At 41.9% G+C, this 17,321-nt stretch overlaps 1 long non-coding RNA gene across 1 annotated transcript; it reads right to left on the bottom strand.

Moving 5' to 3' along the window:
- LOC110394657 lies at positions 3,859-17,315 on the bottom strand. The gene is made up of 2 exons (XR_002435778.1): positions 14,569-17,315; positions 3,859-12,371 (listed from the first exon to the last, which is right to left on the bottom strand). It is a non-coding gene; the product is annotated as an uncharacterized LOC110394657 (long non-coding RNA).

Below are 17,321 nucleotides of genomic sequence, written 5' to 3'. Positions count from 1 at the left end.
TAAACATCCCATGTTTCCCTGCAAGGCAAAGGCTTCACAGTTTCTCCTGGAAACCTATTCCCAACTCACTCCTTATGTACCTGTCAGCAGAGAGGCTCAGTGTACAAAGCTGGTTAACTGATATATTTGCAATACCTGCTTCCACAGGCTTTGGGATTAGGAAAAAGGAGATGCTGCGCTTCCTCCATTCTCCCTGCGCCGTACAGGTGCCACAGAAGAGTTTCCCCAGCTGGTCAGGCAGCCACCTTCTAGTGTGGACAAGGCCCTAAGAGGGAGCTTGTGCTAAGCTTTTCATGTTTCTGGCATGCTTTCTGAAATTAGTTTTCTTTTTCCCTCCTGTTCTCTTCTCTTTTGCCGTGATATCTGCTCTGGTTCTGCCTGGTTAGAAAGATTATCTTCTCCCAGCATGTGAAATTAAGAAGTAGCTAGAAGGAAGAAGTTGATCTAGATAACAGAATTGTCTCTTCACAGGCAATCCAGGGCAAAATCTTTCAGGCAGAGCAAGAAGGCCCAAATGGGGGAGATGCAGCAGAAAATCTCCCTTACAAAAGCCATGCCCTTTCAATGAGTAGTGGGGCAGAGGACAGATATACAGATATGGCACCTGATTTCTGATACAAAGACTAGAGTACATGAAAAAAAGAATAGCAAGCAATAGGTATAAAATAGGCAGAAGTGCTGCATTATACAAATTGAAAGTGCTTCCCCAGTTTGATCACACAGTGTTGTAAAGACCAAAAACTTGCATGGGTTCAAAAAATGACTGGCAAAAACATTAAAGGGAAAGGCCTCTGATACAGGGAATTTCTGAACCACAGGATCTTGGAGAACAGGTAATTACTGAAGGAAAATAATCACATTATGTTTGTCCTGCTATTATACTCTCCCATAAGCCTCTATTTGCTGGTCATTTTCACTCGTAGGACGTAGGGCTGGTAGGCTTTGGTCTGATGCAGTACAGGCAATTTTATCTATGAAAATGCATCTAGTTGATGCACATTTAATATGATAGGGTCCTTGCACACACTCAGTTCAGTCCTAGAGCTAAAATAATTCCTTGTTAGCTTCTTCTCACCTCATGGCATGCTGAAGTTCCTTGTCTGATTGCAGCTGTGGAAAAGTGTCACAGGTGAGAAAAAGAAGGCATTTTACAAACCAGTCCAGAATGTGCTTTTTTTGTGGCAAAACTCTAAAGATAGCCTTTTCCCATTAGCGATGTAAAGAGGGTCATGTCAGTACGGACAAAGAATGCGCAGTCATCATGTTGAGGAATGGATTCTGATCACTAAACAACTGCACTGTTTACTTCTAATAGTACATTATCTCTCTTCCAAGGGGTTACAACAGATCCTGGAAATTTCAACCAAGAATATGTGCCTATTGTCTTGTGCAGGCATTTCAAACTGCTGCAGTACCTTAGGTTTGCTTCAGGCTGGTAAATGGTAATCACATTTCCACTGATATTTGGCAATATTTTAAGTGTGGCAACTTGAGTGAGGCTCTGGGCTCTCAGTTAGAAATACCTTATCCGCAAAGGAGTTGCTTTATTCAGGTTAGCAGTTATGTCACAGCACACCACACCGTGATACTGAAATGGTGTGTTTTGGGTTTCTCAGGATCTTGGGGATGTGACTACCATTTGCCATTTAAAGGCTATACTAGCAGCGTATCCAGTTCTTTGATAGTAAAATCTTTGCAGTTCTGTCTTACAAGTCTTACATTTTAACAAATGCAGAGCAGATGCCACAGCTTAGTATTCAGTTTCTTCTAAATTATAGAATATATGTCATAATGTCAAGTCTGCTTGTTAGGAATAATCGGAAATACCTTACTGTTATCTGTCTGGAATAAACGTCTCGTGCTCTGAATGCCCTGGTGTCAGCTAAGGAATATATTAATATTGAACATATGAACTTATTCATTCCCTACCAAACAAGGATTTATGGTCTGTGAGTATTAAACAGTAGAACAGATCATTCATCACAACAAGCTGATTATAAGCATTTATAGGAAAATAGGGCAGCACATATCCTGTCACCCTTCCTCACTTCAAACACTCCAGCGGTGAGTAGCTGTAACACCTCCTTCCTTCCAGAGCTACTCCAGGGAGTGCTCAGCAGAGCAGCAATAGCATATTTACCAATGGAGTACAAATTATGTGTCTCTCCCACTACCGACCTCTCTTTCTTCAGCTCCCTGGTTCTGGATACATAGCACAAAACAGAAGTCATTATAATCCCAATTCATTGTGTTTGAGTTGGCAAGGGCTGCGTGATATGAAGATGTTGCTCTAGTTTTCTGCGGAACCTATCTGATGGTTCCTGAAGATAATGGGGACAAGGAAGGAAAATTATTCATTTCAATGGGTTTTATATGGTTGATTTCAATAGGATGTTCAGAGATTATTAAGATACAGCTTTGCATATTCATACTACTGCATAAAGAAGCATTAGATTCAAAGGAAAAGTGTATGACTGAATTCATGTATTTATTTAATGGATCTCAGCTGTGTGTCGAGGTGTGTTTTATTTCATACGTTTGCTCCCTTCACCCTTTTTTTCTCTTTATTACTAACTGCAAATCATAAAGGTTTTTTATGTAGTTGATGTCAGGTTTGAGGACTTTGTAGACCTCAGTGCAGACATTTATATAGATGGCTAACCTGGTACGGTGACCATTGCTCCATCGGCTCTGATATTGCACTTTCAAAAATTATCTGATCATATTGATTTGGCTATGTATTTACTGAATATAAATTGCATACCTAGCTGCCGTTGTAATTTCTGGACACTTCATGACTGCAGTGTGCTTAGCTAACCGTGTTAACTTTGATATTGCATGTAAAAGAGTCAGGGCCTACCTCTGAGAGAGAAGTCATTAAGAAGAGAGACGAAGATGTCTTAGGGAAAAACTCTCAAGGATCAGGAAGACATCTTGATGTGTTTATTATGCAAATTAACTAACCCCACTCTGGGATTTCAGTAATTCTTTGGATCTTGCTAAGTCTGATGGTTGATACTGCCACTTGCTTAAACAGTTTTGTAGCAAATAGAAGTTTTCAGCCATCTTTTGCTTGTTTGTTTCTGGTTTTGTTCAGGTTCTCATGGCTTTACAAGTATAAGAAAAGTGCATGAGCATGGTTTGAGCATGAGAATTCTTAGACTGGATGGCTAGATGTGGCTAAGTGTGCAAAGATTCTAGATATTTACTCTTCCGAGTAAAATCCTGCCAATCTAATTTAATTTGGTCAATTTGGATCTGATCTTCTTTCCACCTATATTAACAGAAGCTTATCCACCACTTCAGTTGACAGAACTTTGTACTACGGCTGAAATTAGTATATTCCGGTGTATGCCAAAGTGCACATTTCAGCTTGATTTTCAAATCATTTCATTTTATAAGTATCTTTAAAATCATGATGTGGTTTACCAAAGACCTTCTTCCCTGAAAATAATGAAATATTTCAAGGAGTTTTATTTGGAGGGAGAGAAAGAAAATATGCATGTCTTGCATAGTAACTGTCAGAGAAAATGGAAATTTTACATTGGAATGAACACAGATTTAACTGGGAGACATGAGAGGAGGTGGAGTAGTGAGAAAAGGGAGAGACATCTATGCGTATTGGGAAATAAAAGAACATGTTGTATTGGCCAGTACTGCTGTGAGAGATGTAGGATAATGAAGAAGTTAACATTACCTTCATGCTCCTGGCCTTTTTTAAAATAAATCACCATCTCATATGATGTCTCAGTTTCTTCACACCTTTTCCCATTACAGAATTAAATAACAAATTAGCTGTCTTCTCAGGAAGAAATGTGCCAAAACACATACTAAATCCACAAAAAAAAAAAACCCAAAAAAAACAGATATCTTTTATTTTTTATAATTTGAACTTGCTATCCTTGCCTACATGACATTGTTTTCTGGAACAGCTTGGATTAGTGCACATTACAAGATGTCTTACGCTAATTCTTTTTCTTTTTACTTCTAGTTTTATTTTATCTCACTACTGCTCAAAATTGCAGCCATCTCAAGGTAGTATTTCCAGAATGTTTAAAACTCAAGTAAAAAACAGATACTAATTTAAGATCCTGCATCTACCTACTATCCATTTTAGTTTTCATCTTTTCTCTTTATCATTTCAGGAGAATGTGCCAAAATCCAAAGACAAGGAAAAGAAAAATTGCTGTAGTAGAAAGGAGAACCAATTCTGTGCCTTCCATTCTCTTTGATTTCCTTCTGGTTGCTCACAACACTACTGCTTACATTGCACTGCATGTCTGTCCTCCTGCCCATTCTTATTCAGTTATGCTGCTCTTCCCAATGGCAAACAGGCTTTCCCTTCATAGATCACCCTCCACAGATCACCGTTTGAGCTAATTTGGGTTGTCTTCCTTTCCTTCTGATGTAGTTTTGTCATTTGACTATGCATGTGTTGATTGCCTTAGAAACTGAAATTGATGGGTATGGTCTACCACGTTTACATTGACTTCTGAGATTTTTGGATTCAGTCCTCTCCCTCCAAAGTACAGATGCAAAAGCAATATGCTGCCTCTCCCTTGTTGGTTCTAGAGTGTTCCATGTAGTGTTGCAAATTGAGTCCACGCCTTGCACGCAGCATTCAGAAAGTTGCTGAATGTTGCTTCTGTGCTGTACATTTATTGACTGAAACATTTCAGTTGTTGCTTTTCACACTGGTAATTTTAGAGCGCAGATGCCTAGCATGTTTACTCACATACCAGGGCTCACATTTAATGAGCAAAATGTCAAGTATATTGTTATCCACCATAAAAACTGTGAAAAATATACTTGCCATCTGCAGTATGCCTTCTGCTTCAGCCCAAAAGACTTTTACAAGCAACTACATGAAATTAACATTAAAGTCAATATTTATAAATGGAACCGCCTCTAAGGGGCCGGATCTTCTCCCCTCCCACACCCCAGTTCCTACTGGAGTTAATGAGCTGGAGGGGAGGCTGGGTACAGGAAACGGAGCTGTCTCTTTGGCTCCTACAGTCAGCCAGAAGAATCTCACAGTGCTAAGGAAGCAGCAGAAAAAGAGGTGGCACTAAATGGCATTGACAGCACCTGGGGGCCAGATCCTGAGCTGATGTCAGTTGGCATAACTTCATCAGCTTCACTGAGGTGACGCAGCAAACATAAATCAGCAGGGCTCTGCTGACTTACATAGCCCAGTGCTTGATGTATGCTAGCTGAGGATCAAGCCCTAAATAACATTCGTGAAATAGGTGGTGGATAAAACATCTGAAACCAGGAGTTGATAGACTGCCATGAAATAATACAGCATTTTCCAAGAAAATGTTTCCTATTGCTCCACCAAATGTAATCTTCTCTGGGGCAAGAGCCGGCCATTTTTTCCAACTTCTTATGTTGCTGAGGACAACAGAGATCTCATCTGTTGCTAGAGCCTCTAGGTTCTCCTGCAAGAAAAATAATAATTAATAATTAATACTGAAACAACTTTCCCCAGTCTATGAGCCTTCATTTTTGCTCTTGCAAAGCCTTTCATCCCATTACATTTAGTGCAGTGCAGAAATGAGATCTAAGCACGTTTTGGAAAAAAAAAAAATGCTGTTGTCCACTCTTGTTATCCAAACATCTAGGAGCAGCTGAAATTCCAGCCAGACCTTTCTGGGGCAGAGCTGATGAACCAAAGGCAGAACATACTCCCATGACCAATGGAGCAAAGATAACTTGGCCGTTTGTTCCAGCTGTTTTGGAAGCTGCCCATGTACCGTCAGCTCCACCAAGCTCATCTGAGCCAGAGTCCAGCACAGACATTGAGGGAGCCGGTTGCTCCCTCAGCTAGAGGCTAATGAAACAGAGAAAGGTGGCATCATCATATATTCAATTGCCTTGCGGTGTTCTTCATGCACACAGAACAAGAGGATCAGAGAGAAAATTGCTGCAGTAATTAATTAGTAAATACAGCATAAATATTTATTGAGGCAACACCAGGTCAAATGGATTTTAAAATTTTTATTTAGAGATGATTAGATGTAAACATATATTCTTAATTGGGCTTTAAAAAGGGCACTCACATGTTTCCTTTTGAGCATTTCTAATGTAATCATTGCTTGGGCAATTAGGCCACTCGCTAAGCCACAAATCTTATCTTTCACACTGGTGAGTCATAAATAAGGACTGAATCACAAATAGACCAGACAGACAAATGGTGGCAGAAAGGAAATAAGATTGGCTGTGAATATATTTAGGCTGGAAATTAAAAGGTGGTTGTAAACTACCTGAGGAGTTTAATTCTAACATAGCTCTCTAAATTGGAAGAATAGAGAGATGTAACTTCAACTGCTTTATCATTCAGCTTGATAAGCTGATGGAAGGGATTGTACAGTAAGCAGGAGACTTTCTAAGACTGACCTGGATGATTGAAGTCCTTGAGTGCTTCTGCCTGACACAACTGCCTGCAATTACAGGGTTAGTGGCCCGATTACCCAAATGGTCCCATCCCATTCATTTATCACTAGCCCTTAGGTCTCTCATAGACCAGGGGAAGTTTGTGCAAATATAGCTATGCCATTGTCATACAAGATTCTATTTACACAAAATCTAGTGTTTGCATTGTGAGCTTGCAGCAGCATAGCTGCATTGCAAAACTCTCCTGTTAGAGAAAGTGAGAACAGCTTGACTTGTTATGATTGCATTTGAGGTCAAGTGTACTCAATTACGGGGTGCACCTAATAAGATGGAGATGGGCTAATAGCTCTACCAGCTGATGAAATGCTTCCACTGTCTGATCAGTGCAATGACTTTCTGTGTGTGATCAGACATCCTAGAAGGTGTTGTAGTACAAGTAATGGGGGCTTAGGATGTTGGGGTAGTGTTTTGTCTTCTTTCTAAGGAGAAAGGGAGACTTGGATTTTTACTAGTTTTTGAAGATGGTTTGCGTCCTTCATGTGAGTAATTCTGCAAAGTCTGAAGCAGCAAAAAACATAGGCTGGAAGGCTGTCTGAGTGAGTGAATGCTCTCTATTAAATGAACAAAATCCTCTGTCTGTAGGAGCACGAGTGTCCTCAATATCTGTATTAGTTCTGTTCTACAGCAGCAACTCCATCTTAAAGTGTGTTCTTTGCTTTGCTGTGGAGTGTTGTGACACAAAAACACTTTGTTTTTAATCCATCCCTATAGCATAGATACATAGTCTGTGCCATATTGGCCATATCAGGTGTTTTTAGCAGAACATTCAGATGCAGCCTGCTCCATGTTTTTCTCTTTTCTGCGTGCCCCTTCAGACTCTTCCCTATTGTACAATGCAGGTACTGGTATTTCCCAGAGCTATCTATGCCTGGTTATAGAGCAAGAAGGGATATGATGTGATGTTGAAGCTACATAGCCATGCGTGGGACTAGACATCTGTATCATCTTACGATGAGGACCATGTTCCCCAGGCAGTGCTCTATGCATCTGAATGAAAGGATCTTTTAATTGCAGGAATCAGGGCTATCTGCCTGCTATGACCACAGGGTTCAGTACTAGAATTTTAGGATAAGTTACTGCTTGCTTTCTACAAGCCCATAATTAGGTAGTGTTTTACTGTCCTAGAGGAATATTCTATTTCTTTCCATTTCTAAATGTTCAGTCAGTCCATATGTGGCAATAGAAAGCTGCTCTATTTCATTGCCTCGCTGTGTGGAAAGGTTTTATGTATACAAAAAAATATAAAGACCTCAACTTTTTCCCTTCATTTTCCTAGAAATTAAGAATAATTAAAATATTAGTGTGTAAGCAGTTAAAATAAAAATGACTTTTAAGTATACAGTATGTGTTGCAGAGTTTAGAGATGAAGAAATCAACTTGAGTGCAAGTTGAACTTGCACTTTAGCCTCACTGTGCCCAGCATTGCATCCTAGTGTATAATACAGCCTGCTTTCTGGCAAAGCAGCATGTCAGGACACGAATGTCAGCCATTGAAATACATTCAGATTAAGCTGAATTCTATTAAGTAAAGCACTTTTTTTTTTTTTAAGGTAATGTATATTTATTCTTTGCATACTTAACTTTCTGAAATGGTGGTAGGAAGAAAAGGGATATGCCTCTCCAGAAATGTGCATTTTTTTCCTCCTAGGTGATTCGACATTCATTCAGCTTTCTTTTTCGTTTTTTCTCACTTACCTGTTGAAGGTCATTAAATAAGGATTTCTATTTCGGAAGAGTCAACTTCGAAACATCTCTGAGAAATCATGCCACCAGAAGTGCAAAATAAAGTATTTGTGAGCTGAATCCCCACTTCTAATCTAAGTGGTATTGTGAGCTTTGCAAATTATGCGATATATTTTATAGAATGGACGCTTGATGGTCCTGAAGACAATTCTTGGCTGATAAATGTTTTCATAGCTCTGCTGCTGGTATATACTAGCTCAAGATCTGCTGCTGCAGATATGCATTTTAATTTACAACAGAGTTGTCTGCTGTGTGCCCGATATTGTTCATGCTCGAGAGTTTTGCTTTTGACTTCACTTCATATAGAATAGGGTCTCAGAAATATGCAAGCTTTTTCCTTGTCTCAAATTAACTTATTTATACCATCCTCCAACATTTGGGCTAAATTCTTTGCATTTCAATATCATGACTCTATTGGTTATTATACTGATGTAAAAAGGAATAGGAAAATCTTCCTGCTTTTTCTACCGTAAAAATTGTTACCAAAGAGTTTGGCCTTTACTAGGGAAGAATACTGCATGCATGCTGGTGGAGAGTTTCACCTCCTCGGCATGTTCCCTGTGTCCAGCTGTGCTGCAGGATATAATGCCTAGCTGGTATTCACCTTCAATATGTCAGTTCCTGCTTTAAACAACTGCTTAACTCGTCTAAGAAGAGCACTGTGTGGGCAAGCGGTCTCAGGAGTACATGGGCACATCTTACGGGGGTGCCAACAGCATGGGACAGTGGTGGGCAGTTTCGGGTCCTGCCTCTGCTGTGTACTGCTTTCCTTGAGAAAGCCGCTTTTGGCAATGGCTTTCTCTCTCTAATCGTCATCCATTGATTTTGTATGCTTGATCTTTGTGTGACAAACTTGTGGTAGAATGCTGAGATTTTGGAGATGCTGAGAGATTTTCTTCAAATAGAGAATGTGATCTCTTGGTAAAATGGGGGTGTGGGAATGATGTAAACTTGACTTCCATGTGCATCAGTCACTCCACAAGCTAAGGCAGAGAAATCCTCCTCAGTGTGCTATCAGGGTACAAGAAAGTCATTTGTAACTGTTTGCAAAAAGCAGCAGGTTTCTTAGATCAATGCCACTACTGAAGTACAAGGTAATAGTACTTCTAGAGGAGGAAGAGGATTGCCTTTTGAGTTACCATCTGCTCCTGGCCTGATTCCAATTGCTTCACGGTGAGTAATCTGAAGGCAATTTTTTAGAATCAATTTTGTATCACATTTTCACAATATGACATATGTAGCTCTAGGTCTTAAAGAGCGAGGAACACTCCACCAGTAGCCTGCTCCCACTGTAAAAGTAAATCCTCTAAATTAGAGGATAGTAATTAGTAAGATTCATTGATTTGCTCTAAATATCCTTGCTGTGTCCTCGCTCCATTGTAGTTCACAGAATGAAGTCTTTTTTTTTTTTTTTTTAATATGGCATTTTCTAAATGATCTCATCCCTAAGGCATGGGTGAAATAAAGGTCAGTACAAATGCTTCCCAAACAATAACCAGTGTAAGAGGATCACCAAATCTTGAGGGGGGAGGAGGGAGAACCTACAAAGCGATCAATGTAAGACCAGAAATGTCATTTGTCATCATAGAGCAGAGGCTGTTTGGAACAGAACTAATGCCTTTGTAGTGGGCAAGTGCTTGCACAGAAGTCAAATTCCTGCTTCAGAGCAGCCCTTCTCAGTGGAGCCCTGATCCTGTTTATGCCCAATAGCCATCCAGTGGCATATATGTGTATGTCCATGAGAAAGTGTACCTTGAAAGATGCTTGGTCAAAGAGAAGGAAGTGACCATGCCTGGTAGGTGAAACTGTCATGAAACACTTTTCCACAAGGGTTCAGCTCACTCTCCCTAATCTTTTCAAGGTCTGAATGGTTTATGGTATTAGGCAGAAGTGCGCCTTTATGCAACTAAATTTAGAAAAATAGAATTAATAGTTTATTATGGGCTGTGGTTGACAAGCTTGCCTGCCCCAAACTTCCAGGTATAGATGTGAGAACTTCCTGAGGAACGCTGGGATCTCCTCTCAGCCGCAGTAGTGGGTCCTGCAGAAGCTCTGGCGAGGCTCCCTCAGACATCTCACTGCCTGTCATCCTTCTTGGACCTAAATGCACTGCTGAAAAGGAACATCTGGGCTACTGTGTTGTGCCATGTCTTTGTTTTTCTACTTCACAACTGATAAAGCATCAGAAGAAAAAAAAATTAAGAGCAACTTGACCTCACTAAGTTTAACTGACCTTAATAAGATTAATTATATTCTTTGGTAGGCAAATCCTAAAAAATTTCCTTTCCAAGGATGTTACAAATCACGCTAAGAATATATGCAGATTCTTGCATATTTCTGACAGTGAGGGAAAGGACATCTTTTGACAAAGAACAACCTTTGTAATTTGAGAGGAGATCTGCATTATGTCAGGATAGCAGCTACAAGGCAGTCCTTTCTGTTTCAAGAGATCTATTAACAAAGGATGTATATGACAAGGAACAATTTGTCCTCCAAGTATTCCTCTATAATAAAGATACAGAAAGCGCCTGCTTCTGGACAGACAATCTGAAGCGTGTGTCTTTCCTGTCCTGGAAGGCTGTGCTAAGCCTCAGGGTCATTCATATTCATGCTCTCAGTTTGGTTGATTAAATTTTTTTTTATACAAAAGGGGATCATTTGAGAATGATTCCTACTCCTCTCATATAGTCTAATAAATAGGCAAGATTTGTAGAAGATAGGATGTTAAATCACTACAGGAACAACTTGCATTTTAATGTAAGTTCTCAATACTTTGCGTAAGCAATCTGCCCACTGCTTGCCATGGGTGGAGCAGGGGAGTCTCCTGCTGCCAGGTGACTTGTGAGAAAGGTTTGACTTAATTGGCTAAGGAGAGTTTGTGAGGGATTACAACTTTATGACAAGGGATTAATTTAGATGATAATAATACAGTGTCAGTTTGTTTCAGTTCAGGGATTTTTTTGGTAGTCTCTTGTGCCAGGAAAGCAAAATGTGACTTCCTTTGGAACTGCAGGCTAAATACAAGAAGTCACGAATTTGAAAGTTCAGTTAGGAAATTCCTCTTGACTTAAATATGTGTTGCAGCCCTGAAATTATAGGCGTCCTTGAAAATTAAAAAGAGAAGAATACAAAGATTTCTATTCCTTAAGTAACTCTCAGTTTTCTATCAGATATGAGTAAGAGACATTATTTGTATACGTTTCTAACAAGGTACATTGAAGTACCTTCCAGTTCTTTACAAAAGGGGCATATGATGCTGTGTGGTAGGCAGCCTGGTAGATTGATTAGGGATGTGAGCAGACACTGACGTTCCCTAGGGGAGTGCCTTGCCATGCTGACCCTGCTCTTTCCTTGTGACTCAGCTTAAGAGAAGTAGCTCACCGACCTACCTGTCACAGAGAGATGAATCCATTCACTGCTCATTCAAGAAGCGCACGACAGTGGGCACTGTGCAAGGTTTGATGTCCCTACAGAAGGCAGTGACTTGAATTGACAGTCAGGTGTCTGAGTTTTGCTCATTTATATCCACGTGATGGAAATGCTTTCAAATCTTTGCATGGGCTTACACTGGAGCATGGTGTGAGATGGGAGCTGGCTGCTGCAGAGCCTGGTGGTGCCTACAGGACTCAGGGAAAACCAGGCTGGGCCTCAGCTCTGCAGATTGTACACATCCGCAAAAGGCACCCAGCACTGCGGGGTGTGCAGGATGGACACATTTGAATTCGGAGGGTGTTGCAATGTGCACACAGCTTGGTGCACAAACCGAGGGAGGATCTGGTCTGGGTCCAGTACAGCTGGATTGCTGTGTCCCTTCTCTTAGCTTGGTAAAATCTGCCTCTTTGTAATCCCTTCCTGTTTACGTTTCTGTAACATTTCTGGTTCTCAGATGGCACTAGCTAGAAGACCCTGCTATGGGAATGGTGAAAATATGCTCCTAAGAGCTTCAGCATGCAGGACAAGTTACGGCAGTGATGTTTTTTTGTTGCTGTTTTCTTTTTCTTTTTTCTTTTTTTTGTCTTTATTCTTATTTCCCCTCCAGGAACCAAGAAAAGACTTGAGATGAAATCATGGTTGTGCTAAACTCACGGAGAGCTGTGCCACTGACTTCAGTGTGGCTGGATTTCATTCTGAGTCACAGCACTCGTTGTGTTCTCTCCTCCTCGGTGGTGAAGCTGTGAATGAGCATGGCATGTTTTGAATTAATCCCAATTTCTCTTGTCAAAAATAAGAATATATAGTATAGCTTGAACTGAATCTCCTCCTATCACGGTATAATTTTGAATTTTTCTTCCCATCTAGTGTTATCTGGCATTCCAGTTGAAAAATTATGCATCTGGAAAGCAGCTGACTTTGATTTGGAAAAAGAGAAATACTTTTAATGTGTCATTTCACTTAACATCTTTGATGTCCAAACATACTCAGCTTTCTAGATCAGAACTGAGAGAATACAGTAATATATCGTCATTAACATTGAATTAGGCAGTGTGTTAATTGTCAGCTAGCACTTGGAACAGATGTGTTTTTGTAGAACGGTGGGCTAAATGCATTTGTTTTTTTAATACAGCTTCTGTTTGGATCATCAATCTCTCTTAGAATTCCCTTCTCCTTTCTACCACCTTGTGTAACTGCTCTATTTTGTACAGCCAAGAGCGAGCACATATCTTTCACTGGAGCTCACAACTCCATCTCAAATTACAAAATGTCCCTGACTATTCAGCCTTTTGAAAAAGCTGTAAATAGAGATATAACTTACCTAGCAACAAAAAGTAGATCTCCATAATGCAGCCTATGAACACAGTGAGTTTATTCAGTTATGGTTCTGCCGTAGCTCTTATTTTCCTGTTGTTAATCTTTAAAAAAAAAAAAGACTACAGAAAAAGCCTTTTCTATTCTCAACTAGTGTTAAGAAATCCTGCTGATAGCTGGGCAGGAAACAAATTATCTAAACTTCTGAAACTAACGTACTTGGTAGAGTTTTGGCTGGGTCAAGTGAAAACAGAACAGAATAAATGTAAAGTTTTGAAAATGTCAATTTTTTTTTTGTTGAGCACTGAAATACAATCTATATCGTTTAGCTCATACAGCTATACTTAGTGAATGTTTTTATAAACACGTTTAGGGTTTTTTCTGAGCATTTTCCTTTCCCCTTTCAGCTTTCAATCTCCACCACACAGTAATAAAAGAAGTACAATGAGAATGAAAGATGTAGACAGAAAGGAAGGAGAATGTGTCTTTTCCATATCTTAACATTAAAGAGGCTTTTATTTTTTTCCAGATAGCTTTTAAAAATACTTGAAGCATTTGCTTCATCTGTAGTAAAAGCAACGACGTATTAATTTTAACTTGGTTTTGTTGCAGATTTAACCTTGTTGCAAATTCAGATGCAGATTTCCTGTCTATTTAAGGTGAAAAGCCTCCTCTTTGACAAAAGAGACATATTACCATTTGAAAGGTTGGTCAGCATTTTTGCTTATATACCTACTAGGTAATAATGACCATGTTGACCCTTTTTTTCATCGCTGAAGGCTTTTATGAATGCATTGATACTAGTTAAAGATGATGCTCAGTGCTGACTTTCATATAACGCTTTCATGAAAGTGCCTTTGAGAATGAAAGTGGTGGCCAGATTCTGATCTCTCTTCTTCAGATCTTATACTATTGGACTTTCATTTCCTAAATCAACGTGATGGAAAAGAAAATTATGCTCGTTCTCAGATGATGCATGAAATCTAAGGCTATTTCTAAAGAAAACATTGTTAGAGAGTTTTTGTAATTCAATTTAATAAGTTAAAAATGACCTCTTTCTCTAGTGGAGCTAGCTGAATTGCAAAGCTTAGTGTCCTTTGGATAAGCTCCAGGAAGGAAAGTCACCCTGCAGAGTTTAAGTCTCAGCGCAAAGCAAACTAAGTCCACTGTACTTGAACTTTAACTGCATTTATCATGAGGTCTCGAGCCCTAAATGTAGCGCTAAATATGCGTAGATAGAGAATGCCAGGATTTGGCTTGTATTTTGGACTTGTTTCCAAAGCCCTAACACATGAGAAATTTAATGTAAGTTTTCTGACAAGTAAAAATGGCAAAGGGGACTTTTCCCATTCTTTCCTGATGTTTCAAGAGTAACAAGCAGTAGAACACATTGAGAAGCTCAGCCCAGCCACAACACAGGCTCCACACCGAGCAGCCACACAGCATCCAGGCCCTCTCCAGCCTCCAGGGGCCTTCAGCCCCATTCCCTTCTGCCCTCATGTCCTGAGTGGGGCAGAGGGTCTCCAGAACGTTGCATCCTCCATATGGCCCACGCAGCCAGCCGTCTCTGCCCCCTGCCTTAACTATTGCACAGAAAAAGACAGGAAGATGGGACAAACTCACCTGGTGCTGATCTCCTCTCTCTGGTGACCAGTGGTAGAACTTGAGGGAAGGTCAGGAAGCTGCAGCAGGGGAGAGTCAGGTTGGGTGTTAGGAAATGGTTCTTCTCCAGAAGGTGATCGGCCACTGGAACAGGCTCTGCAGGGCAGTGGCCATGGCACCAAGCTGCCGGAGTTCAAGAAGCATCTGGAAATGCTTTCAGTCATATGCTCAGCTATTTGGGTAGTGCTGTGTGGAGCCAGGAGTTGGACTCAGTGATCCCTATGGGCCCCTTCCAACTCAGGATAATCAATGAGTCTATGAAAATTCCCAAGCACAGAAGCCCGGAAGGCACCGCAGCATCCGCACTAACATTTCTGCTTACTTTTTTTGTCTGCCCTTGAGTAGAAATGATGTTTACACAGAACATTATTGACATCATTATTTTTTGCAGAAAATCACAATTATTAGAGAAGATGTTGGCTTTCCAGGTCCTTATGTTCACAATATGGCATGCTGTAGGATTTTTCAAAACACTGTAAGTTAAGTGAAAAGAAGACAACTGCCGCAGGTGTGTCCTTTGCGGCCATGGAAAGGATGTATTGTGACTTCTACATTTAACAGGTTTAATGGTACTATTTTTGATAAACAATTTTATGGCAGCACAGTTTTGTCTTGAACGACACAGCTGTAGTCTAGGAAACTAAACATATCTTTCCTAGTGTTGTTGTTTGTCAGAGGAACATTTTCAATGCTCACATATCTCTGTATTTTTAACCCACCGCAAAATGAAAAAATTTTGTACGATGATGGCTTCACAGTCTCTTGGTTTGCATGCATCAGAAAGAAATTAAAATACAGACACATGCTTAATAATAATTCAATTGAACGTAACGTTTTATCGTTGTCAAAAGCATTGGTGGAGGAATCCATCAACTCTTCAGATTTCCATACAAGTCAATTTGCTGTCTTCAGAACGTAACGCTAATGGCACTCAGTGTACACACTGTAATCCTTTAAAATAATGTGCATGGCAAACGGATATGCTCTCATGCATTAATAATTTAAAAGTTAATTTTAGGTACTTACTCAATACGATTAACTGATGGATCAGCAGTCTTCTCCAGAGGCACAGTGAGCGCGCTTAAAGGAAGAGCATTCTGGAAGCCCGCCAGGGGCTGCCTGTGGGATGGTTCCAAAACACCTGAGCTCTACCCTTCTGGTATCGCTCCAGCACTGGATGTAGTGCATGCGTTCCTAACGGCAGGCTCTGGTGTTAAGGTTTCGTATATGAAGTGCTTGTCAGGCCGAGATATCAGAATTTTGGGAAAGAAGAGGGGTATTTTGGACGCCAGGAACTCTGAGTGCAACACTGAGGCGTCTGAATGGTTGACTGACTGGTTGACTGATGGCTGCGCCAGTGTAGCTGTGCAGTGCCTGTTCTTCCACACACCCTTCTTGGAGAACTCCCCATAATGCCAGACTGAAGGGTGATCCTCTGGGGTGGAAATACTGATGACAACAAAGCATATCCATGTCATTATGCAGCCAAAGGATGTGCCGGGGCAAAGAGTATTAAGCAATACGCAACACAGGTGGGCACTGAAGTCTTAGGCCATGCCCACAGCAGGAGAGAAGCACAAACTGGCGATGGCAAAATCCATGGCGCAGACCCTGGCCAGATCCTACAGGTAGTGTTTATACTCTGTATGTGATGGAGTCTAATGCGAGCAGGTGTGGCCGTGATGCCAGGCATGCAGGTTCTGGCACTGGACAGGTCGGAGGTGACTCCATCTCCAGAGCACGAACAACGGCTGGTGGAAAGTCAGGGCAGGCTGAGGTGATGTTGGGACAACAGAGGTGACCGGGGGCCACGACATGGCAGTAGGATGGGACGGCATGAATGCCAGCACTGCGTGGACAGCAGGGAGGTGGCCAAAGGCAGAGAAGTGTCGGGAGCAGCCAGAGATGGGCTGGTGTGCTGTGTGTGAGGAAACGGAAAGGTACAGAGCTGCTGGCAGGAGGAAGAGCTGAAAACGCAGGGATGGGGAGAGAGGGCTGGTAGCAAAACCATTAAGTACGGCAAGGTACAGCTACGGAGGAAGGCAGAACGAGAGCAAGGCAGGTGTTGTATCACGTTACATTTCCAAACACACCGGGCTGAAGAGCTCAGCCCCGCGCTGCCACTGGGATGCGCCCGTATGGCTTCGGGGGAAGCGTGCGGAGGTTCCTCCTGCTTCCCCTCGGTTCCTTCCATAACGCTGGCCGCTCTGCAAGAGGGAATACTCTGCTCGTGGAGCACCTCGGCTTGCGCTGAGGTCGGCGATGCTCTGAGAGAAGCGCCCAACTTTGCTCTCATAGAAGCTTTTTCACGGTCTGTGATCGCTCGGAGCTCCGGCGGGGCTCGGAGGTGACACCCAGGGAGCGCGCACCGAGCGCAGCCGGCAGGAGCAGCCCGCAGAGCGGCTGGCAGCGGGACGGTCGCGGCGCTTCGCGGCACGGAGAAGCAATCCGGCAGCCCGTCCCCAGGCCGCCGGGACAGGTGTGAGGGGGAAAGCGAGCACAGGGCGCAAAGAACGAGGTCGCAGAAAGAGTTCCCGAACAGCTCCACACTCGCAGATGCCCCGGGGCGTCCCTTCGGCTCCTGCAAAGCACGCTCCCGCGCTACCTGTGCGCGTGCTTTCGTTCGAGGCCCACTGGCCCCGACCCCGCGCTCCGGTCCCCACACCGAACGGCGCTGCGGCGGGGCGGGCACCCGACCCCTGCCCTCGGCGGCG

The sequence above is a fragment of the Numida meleagris genome, chromosome 2 (assembly GCF_002078875.1).
Source record: "Numida meleagris isolate 19003 breed g44 Domestic line chromosome 2, NumMel1.0, whole genome shotgun sequence".
Taxonomy (NCBI): Eukaryota; Metazoa; Chordata; class Aves; order Galliformes; family Numididae; genus Numida; species Numida meleagris.
This window is presented reverse-complemented; position numbering and strand designations above follow the sequence as displayed.